This window comes from Trachemys scripta, chromosome 5 (assembly GCF_013100865.1).
Source record: "Trachemys scripta elegans isolate TJP31775 chromosome 5, CAS_Tse_1.0, whole genome shotgun sequence".
In the NCBI taxonomy this organism is placed as follows: Eukaryota; Metazoa; Chordata; order Testudines; family Emydidae; genus Trachemys; species Trachemys scripta.
Window position 1 is genome coordinate 122,816,839 of NC_048302.1, and position 19,113 is coordinate 122,835,951.

Consider the following 19,113-nt stretch of genomic DNA (forward strand, 5'->3'; position numbering starts at 1 on the left):
AGACCCCCAGAGAACCATAAGCTGGAAAGAAACCTAGCCATCCCGGCACTACTGACCCCACAAATGAAACCACACGTTATTTATTTATTTATTTCCCTTGCCAGAGGCTGATTTCTTTTTAACCTTTTCTCATACCTTGGTTGAGAAATGCAGTGACTTAGAGTAAGACCATTTGGAGCCTCTGGGATTTTCAATGGGAAGTGTTTTGTATCGAGTAATTATAGGGTTGTTCTTTATCATAAAAAGCGGGGGGTAGGGGGGTGGAGGAAAGCTCCCACTAAGACGGCACAGCCTGTTTCTGTTACGGTTTTTTCATATGTAATTATTTAAACAGAAAACACAATCAAAGAAAAAAAAATCCTTATGTGAGGGCTTTAAAGAAGCAATGTGCTGAAATCGTTGAAGAGAATTCAGAGACTGGTGAAAGCCAGCGTTTGAAAGCTCGAAAACAACCGGATGATTTGGTTGATAAAGGTTTCCTTCCCCCCCCCCCCCACACACCTTATTTATTCTTCGTATTACGTTGTTCTTAGGGGCCCCGACTAGGTCAGGAGCCTGTTGTGCAAGGCACTATACAAACTCAGTGAGAGACAGTCCCTGCCTTGAGGAGTTTACACATCAGACACAACAGCACAAGGAGACCCGGAACACAATATGTGTATTATTATTACTGGACATACAGTATCAACTCCCTCTGCATCAAGACTGGTCAGTTAGTGCTTGTGACTGCAAGGTCAGAGCCAGGCATAGTAGAAACAAGCATGGCAATTGATTGTCTGCCTCAGAGAAAGCTACATTGCAAGAGTGCTGTGTCTATAGAGGTTTCAGAGTAGCAGCCATGTTAGTCTGTATCCGCAAAAAGAAGAACAGGAGTACTTGTGGCACCTTAGAGACTAATAAATTTGTTAGTCTCTAAGGTGCCACAAGTACTCCTGTTCTTCTTAGGAAAAGGGACTTTGATACAGATTCGTCTGAAGGGCAGAGTGCTGCAGGTGAAATGGTTCATTGCTGGGCTTTTCCTCTCTCTCGTTTTACTGTCTATACTGGCCATATCCTCAGCCGGTGCAAATCTGCACTGCCCCACCCAAGTCAGTGAAATCATACTCATGTACATGAGCTGAGGATAAGACCTATTAACTTTTTCACTGACAAAACCTCCCTGCCTATCTTCCACAATGACTTTGCCTCCAAATGCCTGAAGATGTTTTTACTTAGCAGTAGTGTCAGTTCAGCCAGTTTGACTCAGCAAACACCCATAGAAATGTAGGCGTTAAACACCCCAGGACATGAACAATTTTGACAACTTCTGATGCATGCAGGGAAAGCAGAAGAACAGAGCCGATGTGAGAGGACAGTTTTACCCTGAGGTCCCAATCCACCTCCCATTAAAACTAATGTGGGAGTTTGCCATTGAGTTCAATGGGAGCAGAAGGAGGCCCTTGGGGTCAGATTTTCAAAGGTATTTAGGCACCTAAAGATGCACATAGGTGCCTAGAGGGATTTTCAAAAGCACCTAAACCATTTAAATGGCTAACTCTCCTTCTTATCTGCAACTAAGGGCTTGTCTACATGAACTAGTTCACAGCAAACCGGTCCACTAGTCCATTTCAAAGAGGATTAGATCAAAGAGCATTAGCAAACTGTGAATGTGCATCAGCAGGGTCCATATGGCCAATTAGGTCTGGTCTGCACTATAGAGCTATATCAGTATAACTATATTGCTCAGGGTGTGAAAAATCCACACCCCCCCTGAGAGATGCAGTTATGAACACCTAATCCCCCCTGTAGACAGCGCTATGTTGGCAGAAGAAAGCTTCTCCCACTGACATTGCTACCACCTCTTGAGGAGGTGGATTAACTATGCCAATGGGAGAACACTCTCCTGTCAGCTTAGAGCATCTTCATTAAAGCGTTACAGCAGTGCAGCTGTGCCGATGCTGCATTTTAAGTGTAGATCCGCCCTTAGTTTGTGGCAGGCTAGTGCAGGATAGATTCACTCCCCAGTTTTCTGCCAACTGAATGTTTGTGTAGACAAGCCTTGAGTACTTTTGAAAGTCTGGCCCTTAGTGCTGTAACTGTCAATGTGGACTTTGTAATCATATTGGAGTCAGTAAATCAGGACAGAATTTGGCCTGAAATATGTTTGGGTTTTTTTTGCTGATGACTGTGGCGATCTTAGATACTGACTGCCCACTAAACCAATATCTGTCATCAAAGGGGAGAAATACGATTTTTAAAGTTGGCTGAATTCCTTTAGCATTCTCATGGGAGAAGTCAGCGGGCAGGGGAGGGGGAAACTAGCAGAGTGGGAGCATAATTGTCTGACTTATAAGGGATATAGGCTGGAAATGTAAGACCCCTTTCATAAGAGTTAGACTACAATTGACAAATCTATGTGAATTTAAAGCTGCCAGGCACAATTTAGAAAAACTCCTGAGGTTTGTTGAATTTATAATATATAATTCCATCTTAATCCACCCACACGAGGCAATTAGATTTATTACTGTCTAAGCAAGCCATGAAAGTTTACCTGTAACACTGGTTTTTAAAGAGCTAGGACCTAATCCAAAGCCCACTGAAGTCAATAGACAGTTCACAGAGACAAGATGAGTGAGGTAATATCTTTTATGGGAGCAACTTCTGTTGGGAAAGAGACAAGTTTTTGAACTTACCCAGAGCTCATCTTAGGTTACTGAAGGTATTCTTCAGCTCTGTGTATCTGAATCTAGTCTACTGTCTGCAACAGGTCCCCTGAACTGGGACTCTGCCCTACATATACATAGTTCTATCAATCAAAACCCTGCATTGAGGACTTTTCTCATAGGACCAGAATTTGGTCATTATAGAATAAAGACCTCAAATCCACAGAGGGAAACTTAACCCATGATCTCCTGAAGGTCTCAGTCCTGGAGCAAAAGTCCTATTGATTTTAATAATAATGGTAAACAGTATGGCCCAGATCCTCCCATTGATTTCAATGGGAGTTAGGCATCTAAGTACCTTTGAGGATGTGGGTCTACAGTGTTAGACCCCCAAGGGCCAGATTCTGATACCCTTAGTTATGTTGAATACTCCAGATAATCCTACTGAAGTCAATGGGACCCCTTATGGACTTGGATACTGCTACCCTGCATAAGTAAGAGTATCAAGAATCTGGCTCTAAATACTGTCTTTAAGGTCACATTTCCAATGTATTGCTTTATGAGTTGATTATATTCTTACAATACTGTCATTCTTTGCCCACTTGGAAAACTAATGATAAGTAATAAACGTGATTTTCCATAATATCGCCCATCCCAGTGTACGGGTAGGCATTTCGTGGATTTAATAACAGCTACAGAATTAAATTACAGATAAGTAACAAAGTCACAGATTTATGTTATACAGTTCATGATTCAGTTACTGTTCTGAGCAGTACAAAGGGGGAAAGGAAATCACTGAGAGAAGGGAAAGAAAAAAAATCTGATTCTTACACCGGTATAAATCAGTAGTAACTCCACTGAATTCAAAGAAGTTACATAAGTGTAAAAGTGGTGAGAGAGGATAATGGGGCCCCTTGTTTTTACAGTTGTTAGGGACCTGATCGAAAGCTCATTGAAGTTCATGGCAAGATTACCACTGATTTCAGCATGCTTCGGATCAGGCCTTAATTGCATAGCCAGTTTGGAACATATTTATGTGTTTCTAGTGCTTGCACCCTAAATACAGTACTAATTTATATCTCTGTCTCCATTCGAAGCAGACAGCAACTGTTGATTATTTTCTTGCATAGTATTTCGGTCGTCATCGGGAGTCTGTCGCTATTAGGACAGCATGCAGCACCGAGAGATCTTAAAGTGAAAATAAAACTGTCCTGCTCATCTGGCTCCTTTCTAATGGATATAAATGAATCCAGCGGTGCATGCCGAGCATTTTATGAACTGTATAGTGTTTTAAAAAATGTGCTGGCAACGACATTAGAAACCCCGTTCTTTATGCCTTGTGGTTTAGGATATATGTACTGTGCTGGAACACTAGAAATAGCACAATGTGTTGGTTTAAGCAGTTTAATAAGAATATGTAGGTTCATGAATTGGCTTCGTTCTAGTTCTAAAGCTATGTGACTCCTGTCTGCCTTGAAATGTTCTCTTTAGTGGTTTTAGCTGTCAGTACTAATACTGGTTCCTAGTAACTTGTATACTTCAAGGTCATCATGAGGTCAAATATTTCTGACATTGAGGAGTGAATTCTAGTGATGATTTGGTAAATTCACTTCACCATTAACTTGGATCCTGGCAAACTGCCGGGTACCCTGTATTTCGGGACAGGTTGGGGACAGGTACTGGTACTGGTGGTTGGTGGTGTGGGCCCTCTTTAAGGGGCCTAAGCACATTTGACCCTTGGGGGAAGGGAGAGCTCAGTGGTTTGAGCATTGGCCTGCTAAACCCAGGGTTGTGAGTTCAATCCTTGAGGGGGGACCATTTAGGGATCTGGGGCAAAAATCTGTCTGGGGATTGGTCCTGCTTTGAGTAGGGGGTTAGACTAGATGACCTCCTGAGGTCCCTTCTAACCCTCATAGTCTATGATTCCTTCAAACTGGCATCATGATGTTTCAGCTGACACAGATGTGCTAGGAACCAGAATAATGGAAAGCCAGTTTCCAGCCAAACTTTAAAACTGTGCCATGGTGCTCACCCATTATTCAAGGATTCAAACTGGAACAAGTGCAGAGAAGGGCTACTAAGATAATCAGAGGAATGGAGAGCCTATCTTATAAAAGGAGACTAGCAGAGCTTGGCTTGTTTAGCCTAGCAAAAGCCAGGCAGAGGGGGGATATTATTGCTCTCTATAAATCAGAGAGGTAAACACCAGGGAGGGAGAAGAGCTATTAAAGCAAAAGGACAAAACTGGCACAAGAACAAATGGGTATAAAGTGACCATGAACAAATTTAGGTTGTAAATTAGATGAGCGTTTCAAGTAGGGCTGTCGATTAATCGCAGTTAACTCACGCAATTAACTCAAAAAAATTAATCGCGATTAAAACAATTTATCGCACTGCTAAACAATAGAACACCAATTGCAATGATTAAATATTTTGGATGTTTTTCTACATTTTCAAATATATTGATTTCAGTTACAACACAGAATAAAAACTGTACAGTGCTCACTTTATATTATTATTTTTGATTACAAATATTTGCACTGTAAAAATGATAAACAAAAGAAATAGTATTCAATTCACCTCATACTAGTGCTGTAGTACAATCTCTTTATTGTGAAAGCATAACTTACAAATGTAGATTTTTGTGTTACATAATTGCATTCAAAAACAAAACGATGTCAAACTTTAGAGCCTACAAGTCCACTCAGTCCTACTTCTCGTTCAGCCAATCTCTAAGACAAACAAGTTTGTTTACATTTACAGGAGATAATGCTGCCTGCTTCTTATTTACAATGTCACCTGAAAATGAGAATAGGCCTCCGCATGGCACTTTTGTAGCTGGCGTTGCAAGGTATTTACATGCCTGATATGCTAAACATTCATATGCCCCTTTCATGCTTTGGCCACCATTCCAGAGGACATGCTTCCATGCTGATGATGCTCGTTAAAAAAATAATGCGTTAATTAAATTTGTGACTGAACTCCTTAGGGGAGAATTGTATGTCTCCTGCTCTGTTTTACCCACATTCTGCCATATATTTCATGTTATAGCAGTCTCGGATGATGACCCAGCACGTTAGTTTTAAGAAGACTTTAACAGCAGATTTGACAAAATGCAAAAAAAGGTACCAATGTGAGATTTCTAAAAATAGCTACAGAACTCAACCCAAGATTTAAGAAACTGAAGTGCCGTCCAAAATCTGAGAGGGACGAGGTGTGGAGCATACTTTCAGAAATCTTAAAAGAGCAACTCAGATGTGGAAACTACCGAACCCGAACCATCAAACAAGAAAATCAACCTTCTGCTGGTGGCATCTGCCTCAGATGATGAAAATGAATATGCATCAGTCTGCTCTGCTTTGGATGGTTATCAAGCAGAATCCGTCATCAGGGTGGTTGAAGCATGAAGGGACATATGAATCTTTAGCGCATCTGGCACATAAATATCTTGCAACGCCGGCTACAACTGTGCCAGGCAAATGCCTGTTCTCAGTTTCAGGTGACGTTGTAAACAAGTAGCAGGCAGCATTATCTCCTGCAAATTGTAATCAAACTTGTTTGTCTGAGCAATTGGCTGAAGTAGGCTCTAAAGTTTTACATTGTTTTATTTTTGAATGAAGTTATTCTTTTGTACATAATTCTACATTTGTAAGTTCAACTTTCGTGATAAAGAGATTGCACTACTGTACTTGTATTAGGTGAATTGAAAAATACTATTTCTTTTGGTTTTTGCAGTGCAAATATTTGTAACGTGAGCACTGTATACGTATTCTGTGTCATAATTGAAATCAATATATTTGAAAATGTAGAAAACATCCAAAAATATTTAAATAAATGGTATTCCATTACTGTTTAACAGTGCAATTAATCGTGAATAATTTTTCAAATCGCGCGATTAATTTTTTTAATCGCTTGACAGCCCTAGTTTCAAGCCATCAGAGTAAGGTTCTTGGACAGCCTCCCAGTTGGAGTAGTGGAGGCAACCAATCTAACGAGTTTTAAGATGGAGCTTGATACGTTTATGAATTGGCTTATAAAACAGTGTTGACTGTGATATCAAGGGATTGGACTGGCTGACTAGGAGGTCCCTTCCAGTCCTATGCCCCTATTATGTTCCTACATATTTCAATTAGAAATGGTCAGCAAATGGGTTTCTCCCTCAGAAAATTTTAAATTTTCATTAGAAAACTCCACACTTTGGTCTGAAATCTGAACGTTTTTGGGTTTTGACTGAAAAAATACAGTTTTTGATGAAAATTTGACATTTCTCGCAGAAAGCAGATACTGTACATAAAAAAATGTTTTATAGCGTAAAACTCAATTTTCTGTCAAAAAACAGTTTCAACGTGCCTTAATGCCACTTCTAAACAGCTACTAGTTTGCATGGCAGCTCCTGAAATAATATTGTATTTTTTTGTTTTTATTTTGAGGGCTTGGACACATTTCTGTTTCTTTTCACACTAATTTTCAAAACAAAAACAAATGTAATGCTAAGGTTAAGGACCAAATTGTGGCAGAAGCCAGGAAATTGAGAAGTAAGGTTCCTACTTCTTTAGTTAGTCCCATTTTTGTCATATAAACTTGTCATGGTTTTATTATTTAGTGATTTGAGAAAATGTAAGAGGATTAATAATCACTGGGTCAAATTCATCCCTGGTGTGACTCTACTGTGGAGTTACATCAGTGATCAATGTGGCCCATTATTGGTTATAAGAAATATAAACGCCAGCCTAATCCTGTTGGTGCTTACTCATTCAAGAAATCCTTGTTCACTCAAGAAGTCCTACTGAAGTCAGTCTGTCTATTTTTGATATTTAGAAGATGCCTATCACTTATCTATATGGATAGCTTCCCATATAATAACAGAAACAAGAAATCTCACATAAGTGTTACAGAGATTTAAAAATAAATATTTTTATGTAGGTATTTTAGATACAGAGTGGGGAAAGAGCAGCATTTGAAAATGTGGGGTTATTGCCATCTTCTTCCTCCAGGCCCAACCATGATCCTGGGGTCAGCCAGGGGTCCGTTCAGTCCCTTGGTGTAACTTAGAGAAGCCTCAGATTTTCAGAACGTCTCAGAGTCCATTTAGGCAGCAAAATAAGTGGTCAGATTTTCCAAAGTGCTCAGGATATTGGGTGCTGAGACCAGCCGATAGTGGGGAGGCAGAGTGAGGACAGCCGGCTTCAGCAGTGTTACTAGCATGCTCAGTCCAGTGTGAGCGTGCTCAGTACAAGCCAAGCAGCAAATCTGCAGGGGGCATGTGACCCCATATTCCTCTCCCTCCCCTCGCACACACACACATATTGCCTCTGACTGAGACCTTTTGAAAATCTGTCTGTAAGTGTCACAATAGGAAGTGGTGGGTGTGGGGCATTTTGGCCTTTGGTTAGGTGGTTAAAAGTAAGAGTTGAAAACTCTTGTCAAAATCTAACCCCTCCTTTTTTCCCCTCCTCCCTTCCAGTCACATCCTTTCCCTCCTCTCCCAATTCATGTTTGTGTCTTCTATTTTATTACTGTTACTCCCACCCTAACATGCTATGTTTATGTAGTATTGTCTGGTTTTGTATTGCCTGGTTTTGCAGCTATGAAAAGTTGTAAAATTGTGTAATTCCATAATTCTGTTGGAGATCCCGTGAAGCGGTCAGCATTTGGAAACACACAAGCTGTAAATCATTTATCTTTTTGTAGTTTTCATTGTCTGTGTCTTTATGGAAATCAATTAAAAATTAACTTAAAAAAATCTGGTCACAACTGTGGATGCTGAGAACTTGAAAATCTGGTGGTTAATGTTTCAGTGAGCCATTGTGCTGTGCATTAGTTACTTAGGGCTTGTCTATACTTACCGCGCTGGTTCGGCGGCAGGCAATCGAACTTCTGGGTTCGATTTATCGCGTCTAGTCTGGACGCGATAAATCGAACTCAGAAGTGCTCCCCGTCGACTCCGGTAATCCTGCTCGCCGCGAGGAGTACGCGGAGTCGACGGGGGAGCCTGCCTGCCGGGTCTGGACGGGGGTAAGTTCGAACTAAGGTATGTCGACTTCAGCTACGTTATTCACGTAGCTGAAGTTGCGTACCTTAGTTCGATTTGGGGGTTTAGTGTAGACCAAGCCTTAGTAACATGAGAAATTCGACTGTAAGAAATCAGTCATTTAATGGCTAGATTAAATGGCAGATGGGGATAGATTAAATTTATTTAATCAATTTATAATAATTGGAAATATGTTTATGTATCTAAATTGCATCTATTTTATTGTCTCTCTCTTTTCACATCATTTATGTGTCACTTGCCTTCTGACATTTAAGCTTATCTGGGCACGGGTTGTATCTTCATGTGTTTGTACAGTGACTCCCAAGTGGGGCTTTGATCCTGGCTGGTGTTTCCACATATTTAACCCATGTTGGTAAAATAAATACTGAGTAGGCCACTAGTATGTCAAGGGGTAATAGTGCCATACTGTCTGATCGTGGAGTGAAAGACCTGATCACAGCGCTCAATGCTCCACTCTGCTTCTATGAGCAGAGTGCCAGCTGTTCGCCCTTCCGTGTTGACCCCTTTCTGATGAGGTTCCAAATCCACAGGTTGAAAGGAGAAAGGCTGAGGATGGGAGGGAGTGGGATTATAACAGGCTGGCTTGTCTGGGCTGGAGAGCCTGGGGCTAAGTCAACCCTGATTACAGGATAGGCCCCATCTGAGAGGAATCGAGTGAGTTCTTCATAAAAGGAGCCAGGTTTAACTGCTGAGAGGCCCCAGCTGACGAAAGAGTTGGAAGGAGAGCCAGGTAGGAAGCTCAGAGCAGGAAGGAAGGCCTGAGAGAGACCCTGATCAAACAGGGGAGAGACTGGGAGACCCAGAGGGGAAGTAAGAGGCGAGGTAGGAAGTGGCCCAGGGAAAAGAGCTGACCAACGGTGCACTACAGGGCCCTGGCTGGAACCCAGAGTAGAGGACGAGACTGGATTCCCCTACCAGTCCCAAGGGGGCGGGGGTGTACAAGCTCTCCAAAATGGTTGTCAATAGCAAAAGGGCAGCAGGCTGAACCAAAGACTGGCTGAAGAAGAACCTCAGGGAGGGCAGAAAGATTTTTTTATTTGTTTCAGTTAAAAACAGTTTTGGACTTTCAGTTTGGACAAGTCTGTCCCTGGAAGGGGAGGGCTAAAGACTGACCTGGCCAGAGGGCTGAGTTACCAGGCAGAGAAACCGCCACAGTGCTGTGGCAACCATGGACAGGGGGTGCTAAAACAGTGAGGATCTGCTACATCACACCTGAGCGATGAGGGGATTCATTTACAGGGATCAAGGGACATGCTCACTTTCCAGACTGTTGTCCTTTTCCTTCCCCACTTTGGAGCAAGATAAACCTGACTCAGTCAGCACTCTCTAGTGTGGGTTCCTCTTCTATGCAGTGCAGTCACCTCTGAGTGCAAGGGGTTTCCTGGAGAGCAGTTGTCTGGGGACTCCCAATGATACCTGCAGGAGATGTGCTTCTACAGCCCTGCAAGGAGCTGCGGGATAGTAAGGGGAGGCAATCTGGAAACACAAGGCTATCATTAGATGGCTGTGGCCCTGAGATATGCATTAGGAGGTAACTGTAGGGCAAATTCAGGGGTGAGATGAATTAGTTTCCCTTACATTTAGTCTCCCTTACACTCCATTACACCCTCTTAGCCCTACTTACACCCATCTACCAATATCTGGTGTAATTTAAAAACCAAGAAACTGGAAGAAAGTTTAAGGAGGTGAAACTTCTTACCCTGAATGTCCTCAGCCTAAAAGAAGATGTCACATCTAAAATTTGTCCCTGTGAAATTTCCAGTCCTGTATGTGGGAGTGTTGTCCACAACGTAGACACACCGTGGAGTAGAAATAAATATGACATGAGACTTGATCCTGATTGTCAAATTGTGTCTTTAACATCTTCACCTTAATATTGCACTGACATCACCTTTTGTTTTGCTTTGATTTACATCGAATTGCCTTTCTTTTTAAGAGGTAAAAATCTGGGGGTTTCTGGCTTCCTTGGTTGGCCGATCTTTCTCTTAATATGTTGGCCTGTCCTGGAGTCAGCATCTGAAGCTTTTGCGACTTGCATGGGTTGGTAGGCGTAATGCGATGGAATATTTCCAATGATGATGATTCCATAGTCTCTCTTGACAGCTGGTCCCACTGCCAGGATGTCCTTGGGGTTATAATTTTCCTAATATTTAACCTAAAAATCTCCATGCAAATAAGTCCCATTACAACTTTTTCTAACCTTGCTGAATGAGGAGAATAATTGATTTCTGTCCTCTTAACAACATTGGTTTATGTATTTTGTAGGCATTGATCATGTTTCCTTTTCTCTAAATGCCCATTTCTGTGATTTTTCCCTCAGCAGACACTGTCACCCCAACCTTTCACCATGTTTGTTCGTCTCCTTTGCACACTCTCATTTGGCTTGAGTCTTTTCTTTACAATGTGGTGTGCAAAAGTGAACAGGTAGAGCTGAATAATCACCTTCTTGCTTTTATTTGTGATAAATCCTGTAACCAGTTCAGTGCAGCCCCATGCAGTGGTTAGGATATTTTATTTTCTATTTGCTGAGCTGCCGGTAAATGCTGGTGCTTCAATGAATGATGAGGAGCTTCCCGATCAAAAAGGGGGTATGGCAAATTGAGAAACAGAAGGGGTTGACAGAAACCAGTATAGTTGGCAGTCTTCTACTGCTGGCTCATCCGCCAGTGAAGTGTCCATTATTAGCTACTTCCAGCTATACATTATTTATTATTATTTTGTATTATGGTAACACCTGGAGGCCACAGCTGAGATCAGGGCCCTATTGTGCAAGGTGCTGTACATATACCTAGTAAGGTACAGTCCCAACTCCAAAGAGCTTACAATCTAAATAGACAAGACATTCAAAGGAAGTATTAGTATTTCAGTAGTATATGATAAGCAAAGGAATTATATTGCTTATTTTTTTATTATGGCAATACCTACTGGTGCCAATAAGAGATTGGGACCCCATTATATTACATACTGTACAAACACTTATAAATTCCATTTTCTACCTTCTTCACAGCATACTCTCTGAGGATAGGCCAAGAAACAACGGGCTTAAATTGCAGCAAGGAAAGTTTAGTTTGGACATTAGGAAAAACTTCCTGTGAGGATGGTTAAGCATTGGAATAAATTGCCCTGGGAGGCTGTGGAATCTCCCTCATTGGAGACTTTTAGGAATAGGTTAGACAAACATCTATGAGGAATGGTCTAGTTAGTACTTAGCCCTGCCTTGAGTGCAGGGGACTGGACTAGAGGACCTGTTGAGATCCCTTCACGTCCTACACTTCCATGATAATAATGGACATGTATTTGGAAATTTGCTTGGAAGACCCCCAAATCCTGAACAGGATATATATGAAGCCTCCTTATTTACCTAAACAATGTATTTTGAAGCAAAAGAGTTGAAAGTTATTATTTATCTTCAAGGCCAAGGGATATGTTCTTCCCATGAAGTAGTTGATGACAAGATGAACACCTAAAGAAAACTGCTCTACTTGAGATGTTTTAGGTGATACAGACTAATCTCTAGGTCTCTGATTTTGGCAGATCACAAGGTTTCCTGCCTATCTTTAGAAAATCTGCTGCAGGGTTTGTGCATTTATGCTCATTAATAGATATCTCAGTGTATCTGGAAGGACTGTCTTATGGTTAAAGCAAAGGACTACAAATCAGAAAATGTGGGTTATATCCTGAGCTCTGCCACAGAGTATGTGACCTTGGGTGCATCCATTATCTTCTCTGTTTCTTAGCTTTTCCATTTGTAAAATGAGGATGGTTTCTGCTTACCTCACAGGGATCTTTATAATGTGATCCCCTGTAGAATGACTCATGCTATTGAAGAACAAAGTACAATTGTTCCGTGGCCGTGTGTGCCTGTGTATCACAGTTAAGAATTGAGCCCAGTTTGTGGCCATATTTATAACTATTCAACATGCAACTGTATTTGCCTGCTGTACGCCATCCCATAGCTGAAAAATGCTATTCAAACCTCTCAGCAAGTCTGATAAATGCTGTATTTTGAGGCAAGGTTTTGGATTCCAACTTCCTCAGACTGGTAAGCTGAACGATTGCCATGAAGTAAAGCATTTATCTAGCTTGCTGAGAAGTTTGAATAGTATGCTTGTGCTAAAGGAGGGTCATCCAAACTTTAGTCAACCAAGGGCTGCATTTGTAACTTTCCAGGAACCAATAGGCAGCTCTTAGCTTGCATATAATCAGGCAAATGGCAGCCATCATCATGGAAAGTAATCTAAAACAGGTGGTAAGAAATAGGTGACTCTCTAGTATTTTAATAGGGTGAAAGGCTACACACATACAAACAATATGTGATGCAACGGGAGGCGATGCACATTCTTCTGTTCACAGAGCTGGCACTAGCACAGCATAAAAACCTAGATACTGTAGATGGGATAGATGTGTAAGGTGAGGATTGAGCTATTAATAATGGGTCAGGGCATTGATTCAGCAAGGGACTTAGGCACACATCTAATTTAAGCAGATGAGTAGTCCCACTGACATACCTAGGTACCTTGCTGAGCTGGGCTCCAAATGCTGAAGTCCTTTTTCAGGCTCCAGTTCAGTAAAGCACTTAAGCATGTTCTTAAAGTCAAGCACGTGCTCAAGTGTTTTGCTGAATAGTAATGGTTTGGTGAATTGGGGGCTCTGTTTACTCAGTCCTTATACAACAGGAGTTTTGTCTGAGTAAGGACAGAGTGAAAATTGAGTAAGGCCCTCAAGATGTAGCTTATTACTATTATTTGTTGATCACTAACATGCTTGGAGCTGTACAAAACCGAGAAGAAGAGGGAAGCGTGGACCAGGGGCCAAAATGCCATTTGTTCTCATAGGGTGAAATTCACCCCTGTACAGAGGGATAGAACATGTAAGTCCTACTGTTCTGAGGGCCTCAATGGGACTTAAGTGGGGTGTAGGCCTTGTAAAGGGGTAAATGTCACCCATATGGAATACAGAGAATGGCATCTCATGATGCATTAGGCCCAGCATGCAATATTCCATCTTGAGTGGTCTCCTGGTGGAGGACTGTGTAATTTGACCTGTACTCTCTGTCAACCACATCCCCATGAAATGAGTCCGCTATTTCCTTCTTGTTTTCTATAGATGACTTTCTCTTTCTATTGATTAGAGAAGGCTCATCATTCTCTCTTAGAAACACTTTTCTGCTGCAGATTAACATGGGGTGGGGGGATCGTATGAAAGCAGCAATATTTACTTGATCAAAGCTGGGCAGTAAATGAAAGGAACATTCCTTGCCTGTAGATGTTGGCAGTTATTTCAATGCAGGCTTTCTTAGAAAAGTTAAATTTAATGTAGAGAAAAGCCACATAAAACAGCTGTTGAAATTCATTTATCAAGTTTTTTAAAGTGATACCTATTTGGAAAAGCACCTCCTCCTTTCTGCATCTGAGAAGCCACAGAGCTGTGAGATCCATAAATTGCCAATCAGCAAGAAAGCTACAAATGCAGTAAAAGTGTGGAGGTGCAACAGTTAATCAAGAAGGAGTAATAAGGGAGCTGAACTGAAATATAATTGGGAGAGAGATAGGAGGCAAAGAAACTTCTGAAAATGAGGAAAAGAGGACAATCCATTTTTAATTTAATTTACTGCTGGCAAAAGGCACCAACCTGAAACCTGCTGTTTTTAAAATGGAATTGGTGCAGCAAAGGCAGTGACATCACATACCTTCCCATACCATCCTGCTGCAATCCTGAAACAATTTATAAAGGTTAGAAGGTAGTTCATTGCCCAGAATGAGTCAAATTTTGACATCTGCAGAGGCTGCCAATTAGTGCATCAGTACCTGAGACCACCAACTCACTCTACATAGACTGCTGGACATGCATCAGAAGGTAACAAGTTCTAGGGCCAGATCTTCCACTGATGTAAATAGACATAAGTCTCCTGACAGCCACAGAGCCACACTGAATCCCAGCAGTTGAAGTTCTGGCCCTCAGTATCTAACAATCTGGGCTGGAGTCAAATTGGCAATCTCGTGCTGAAAGACTTCATACCCCATTAGCAATCCCCTGAGCCATCCAGGTTCTCAAGGCACTGTGAGTTATTGAGGCATAATTGCCAAGAAGTTCTGGTGGTGACACTTACGTTGTTGTGTGTAAAGCTAATACATATTATATGTTTCCCTCATAAATTCAGAGTTAAAGGAAAAAAATCTTTCTTTTAAATACTATTGCTTTTTTGAATGACAGACTCGGCTATGTCTTAGTTTTGGAAAAGGAGCTAAAAACAGACTTGGAATCATGTTTACATCTCCCTATTTTTTTAAGAACAACTGAGCATACCCCCCTCTGGGGGGCATCTAGCACATATTGACTAAAGGGTGCTTGAAGAAGCTTTCATTTGTCACTGCTTGCTCAACGGGCATAGTTGCAGTGGAGAAAGTGTGTAGCCCTGTTGTTTCCTACACCAGAGATCTCTTTAGAGTTTCCCTTGGTAAGAAAATTCCACCATCTTGTGAATTTTCCTCTTCTCTTTAATGATTTTCTTTCATCCTTGGCTGATGGACCATCCTGTTTAAATTGCCGCGCTTGCAAGAAGGATTTAAATCGAAGGAGAAATCTTGTGCTCATACCAAATAGCCGTTTTTCTTCATTTAATGAAACAGGGCCCAATCCAGCCTCTGCTCTCAGGAATAAGCCATAGACATCAGAATACTCCTATTCAACTTTCTGGGACTACTCATGTGAGTAAGGATTTCTTGACTATGTCAGGGTGAAATTTGCTTCTTAGGAAGGGGTGAGCACAGGGCCTGTGCACCATGGGGGTAAGGGTCCAGAATTTCTGGTGTTGATCCAAACCTACCCTTGAACCTTTTAAGGCATCACTAATTAAAATGCATTATTATTCATTTATTTATTCAGACTGTGGTAGTTCCTCTAATCAAATTTGGCACGAACAAGATGCACCTATTATCCTCAATAACTTTGCTGGTCTGTTGTGTCACTTTCTTCCCCTCCCTTTATCTGTCTTTGTCATTTTAGACTTTGTCTCTTCCTGTGTCTTTGGAAAGTGCCTCGGACATCTTGGGCATCGCCACAGTCTAAATAATAAGAATACATACAAATACATTCGATTATAATAAATACATTCTAATTAGTAACACAGATGACCCTGAAAAGGTCAGGGGTCATTTTGGATAAGCCCAAAAATTGTTGGCACCTTACCCACATCGTATCTGAGCCCTTTGGGCTCCTTCATCCTCCCTCCTGGGTCTCTCAGTCATCTTAGTCCCTTTTCCTGCCCTAGGGTAACACCCTGAACATGTGTCTGGCTTCCTCTGATTCTCTCTGTGACACATTCCACACGCTGCTCCTTTCTCACAATCCCTCTCCTGACAGGCTTCATCGACACTCCTGCAGTTCAGACTAGTGCACCATGTAGACAAGCCCTAAATATCTTGCCATTGCTAATTCCAGTGCAACCCTCTTCGGCAATCTCATAAGTTGAACACGTTTAATTGGATCTTTTCCAAACCCACTAGTATCCTAGCTAAACTGTCTCCTTACCCATGATCTCCCTTCACCTCCGTCTGTCGTCCATCAACACAGCTTCTGGCTCTGTGCCCTTCTCAGGCCTTCCTACAGGCATTACTGTGCAAAAGTCAGTGAGGAGAGTCCAGATGATGATACGATGAAGGTGCAATAGAATGAAAACCAACAAAAGCTCTGACTCAGAAAAGCACTTAAGCGGTAAGCACATGAGTAATCTCACTGACCTTCAACAGCAGGAAGTTGGATAGTCAACAGGAAGAAGCCTTAATCAGCTGCTGTTGCATTTACTGCTTGACTGAAGCAGCGTACAGCGCTAGTTCCACAACTGAGCACCGAAACTCGTCCTTAACTTTACGTGTAGGAGTAGTCCCATTGGATTCACTGCCCATAACGTTCAGAATGTATTTATGTGCTTTGCTGGATTGGGCCTAACACTGTTTCTAATCTAGCACAATATACAACCACCACCAATTAGTTCTTTGTCCTGTTACATATCACTGCCATTTGTTTGTCAAGATAAAGACATTTATTCAGTGAAAGGAATCTAGCTGGAGAGTGCTCTCTCATTGCTAATTTCACTGCTGTTGTAGTAAAGAGCATTTTGTTTTACCTGCCTAACAGAGCATGACGACACAGGAACAATATGACTTATTAAGTAGGGCAAACATCAGAACCTTGACATAATGCAAACCATGTGTCTTGCAGCAATCTTTATATGCCTCTGACACAGTTCAGAAGGTGCTCTGTAATAGCATTTGCTAAGCATCATACCGGCTTTTATCTGATCATACCTGCTATCTATCCTCCCACATGTGTGTGGGTTTTTTTTTTTTTTGGTTATTATGCCAATAAAAGGGGCAAAATATAACATAAGCGTATAACTTTTTGCTTAAAAAAATCATCATCTCTAAGACAGGCAAGTGGTCCAGCAGATCAGGACAGCTGTCGTTTAGTACTTTCAAGATAAATTTCAAGTCCTGCACAGCTGGAGCTATTCAGTAGCTTGCTAAGAAATCTTGTACCACTGCCAATGCTCTGCAGCTGCCAAATCTGCCTTTATTAGCAGCCACATTTCTTGCTCTGCCATAGTTGAATGCAAAATGAGTCTGACATTAGTTTTCATTCAACTTTCACAAGTGTGCTAAGATAATCATAATAATCGCTCTGTGTGTGCATGTTTTATACATCATCCTCTGTATAAACTGATATATAAACACAGTGTGGGATGCAAAATACTACAAAATCAGTGTTTGTGAGCATCCATCCATTCAGATTCCAGACAACTCTATGGTTTGACTATGTTCACACCTCTGATTATTCACTATTTATGATCATTCACATGAATAGGTCTTTGTATGAGGGACTGGCTGGTCTTTATAGGTGGCATTCACCCTGTGCAGATGGCCAGCACAACATTTAAGTCCCATCGAAGCCCTGTTTTGAGAAAGAACTCCGCTGTAGCTGGTCCCAAGCCCAGTTGAAAAAGGAGGAGTGTTGGCATCAGGCTGGCAGCTGGCTGTACAACTTTGCCAAAGAAAGCTATGAAATGAGTCCTTTATACACCCTATAAGAACTAGGGTGCTCCCTGGCGAAGGAGTTGACGAGCCAACCCTTATGTGTGGGACCAAAGCTAGAAGAAGAAAACGTAGGATTTAGGCGTTGCTTAGGCCTTGCATTGGCTCTCCGTACGGGTGTGAATTTCACCCTATACCAATACTCATATCGTGCATGTGAACCAGATGTATATGCTGATTATTCCTACTTCATCATTTTGTCATTCATTATTGGTCAGGTTTAAAAAATGTATCATCAGACCAGGGAGCAGAAGTAATTCCACCTGATTTAAGAGACCAATCACATGCCATAAATAAAGTGAAATTCATCACTGTGCCTGGGCCCAGTAAAAAGCCTATTTAACTCACACAAACATTCAAAGTGGGAGCTAAGTGACGAGGATACCTTGTCCTAGCCCTCTCTATGGGAATGAATTTCATCCATAATGCACATTTTGCAAACAACCCAAAGGCAGAAAGCTGTTTGACCACACTGTCTGGACTGTACTTACAACTACACTTTCAGAAATTGGGATCAGCTTGCCAACAATTCAAACAGAAAAAAATCCTAAATTCACCAGCATTAGTGAGGACTGCTATAAATTGCTAATAACAATAATAAAAAATGAATCATATCATTAATTATTATATAGTCATATAAATGTAAGGCTGGAAAGGCCATTGAGAGACCATATGGTCTAACCCCTTGCACTGAGGCAGAACCAAGTAAACCTAGACCATTACTATTATTGTTTTACACATATTACTACAATATATATATATATATATATATACAATATATATATTACTACAATATATATAATAATAGTAGTCCAAGGATCTCAAAGTACGTTATAAACACTGATAAAGTAAGCCACCCAACACCACTGTTGGTTAGATAAATATATGTATCCCATTTTACAGACTGGAGAAACCAAAGGACAGAAAAGTTGGGACTTGACCAGGGTTCCCCAAGCAGTCTGTTTCACAGCTGGGAACAGAGTTTAGATCCTCTGACTCCTGTTAATCATACAAATCTTCCCATAAAAATCAACTCTACTTATTGCGCTAGCTGATAACATGCACCTTTCAGAGGTTTTCAGATTTGTTTCCATATCTGTAAATATGTGTGTTAAATTGTCCATCTGGGATGGGATCATTTCTGAAGAGGTATCTCTGAACATCCTCCAGGTATGTAAAAACAATGAAGAGTCCGATGGCACCTTAAAGACTAACAGATTTATTTGGGCCGAAGCTTTCGTGGGTAAAAAACCCACTTCTTCCTGAAGACATGGGTTTTTTACCCACGAAAGCTTCGGCCCAAATAAATCTGTTAGTCTTTAAGGTGCCA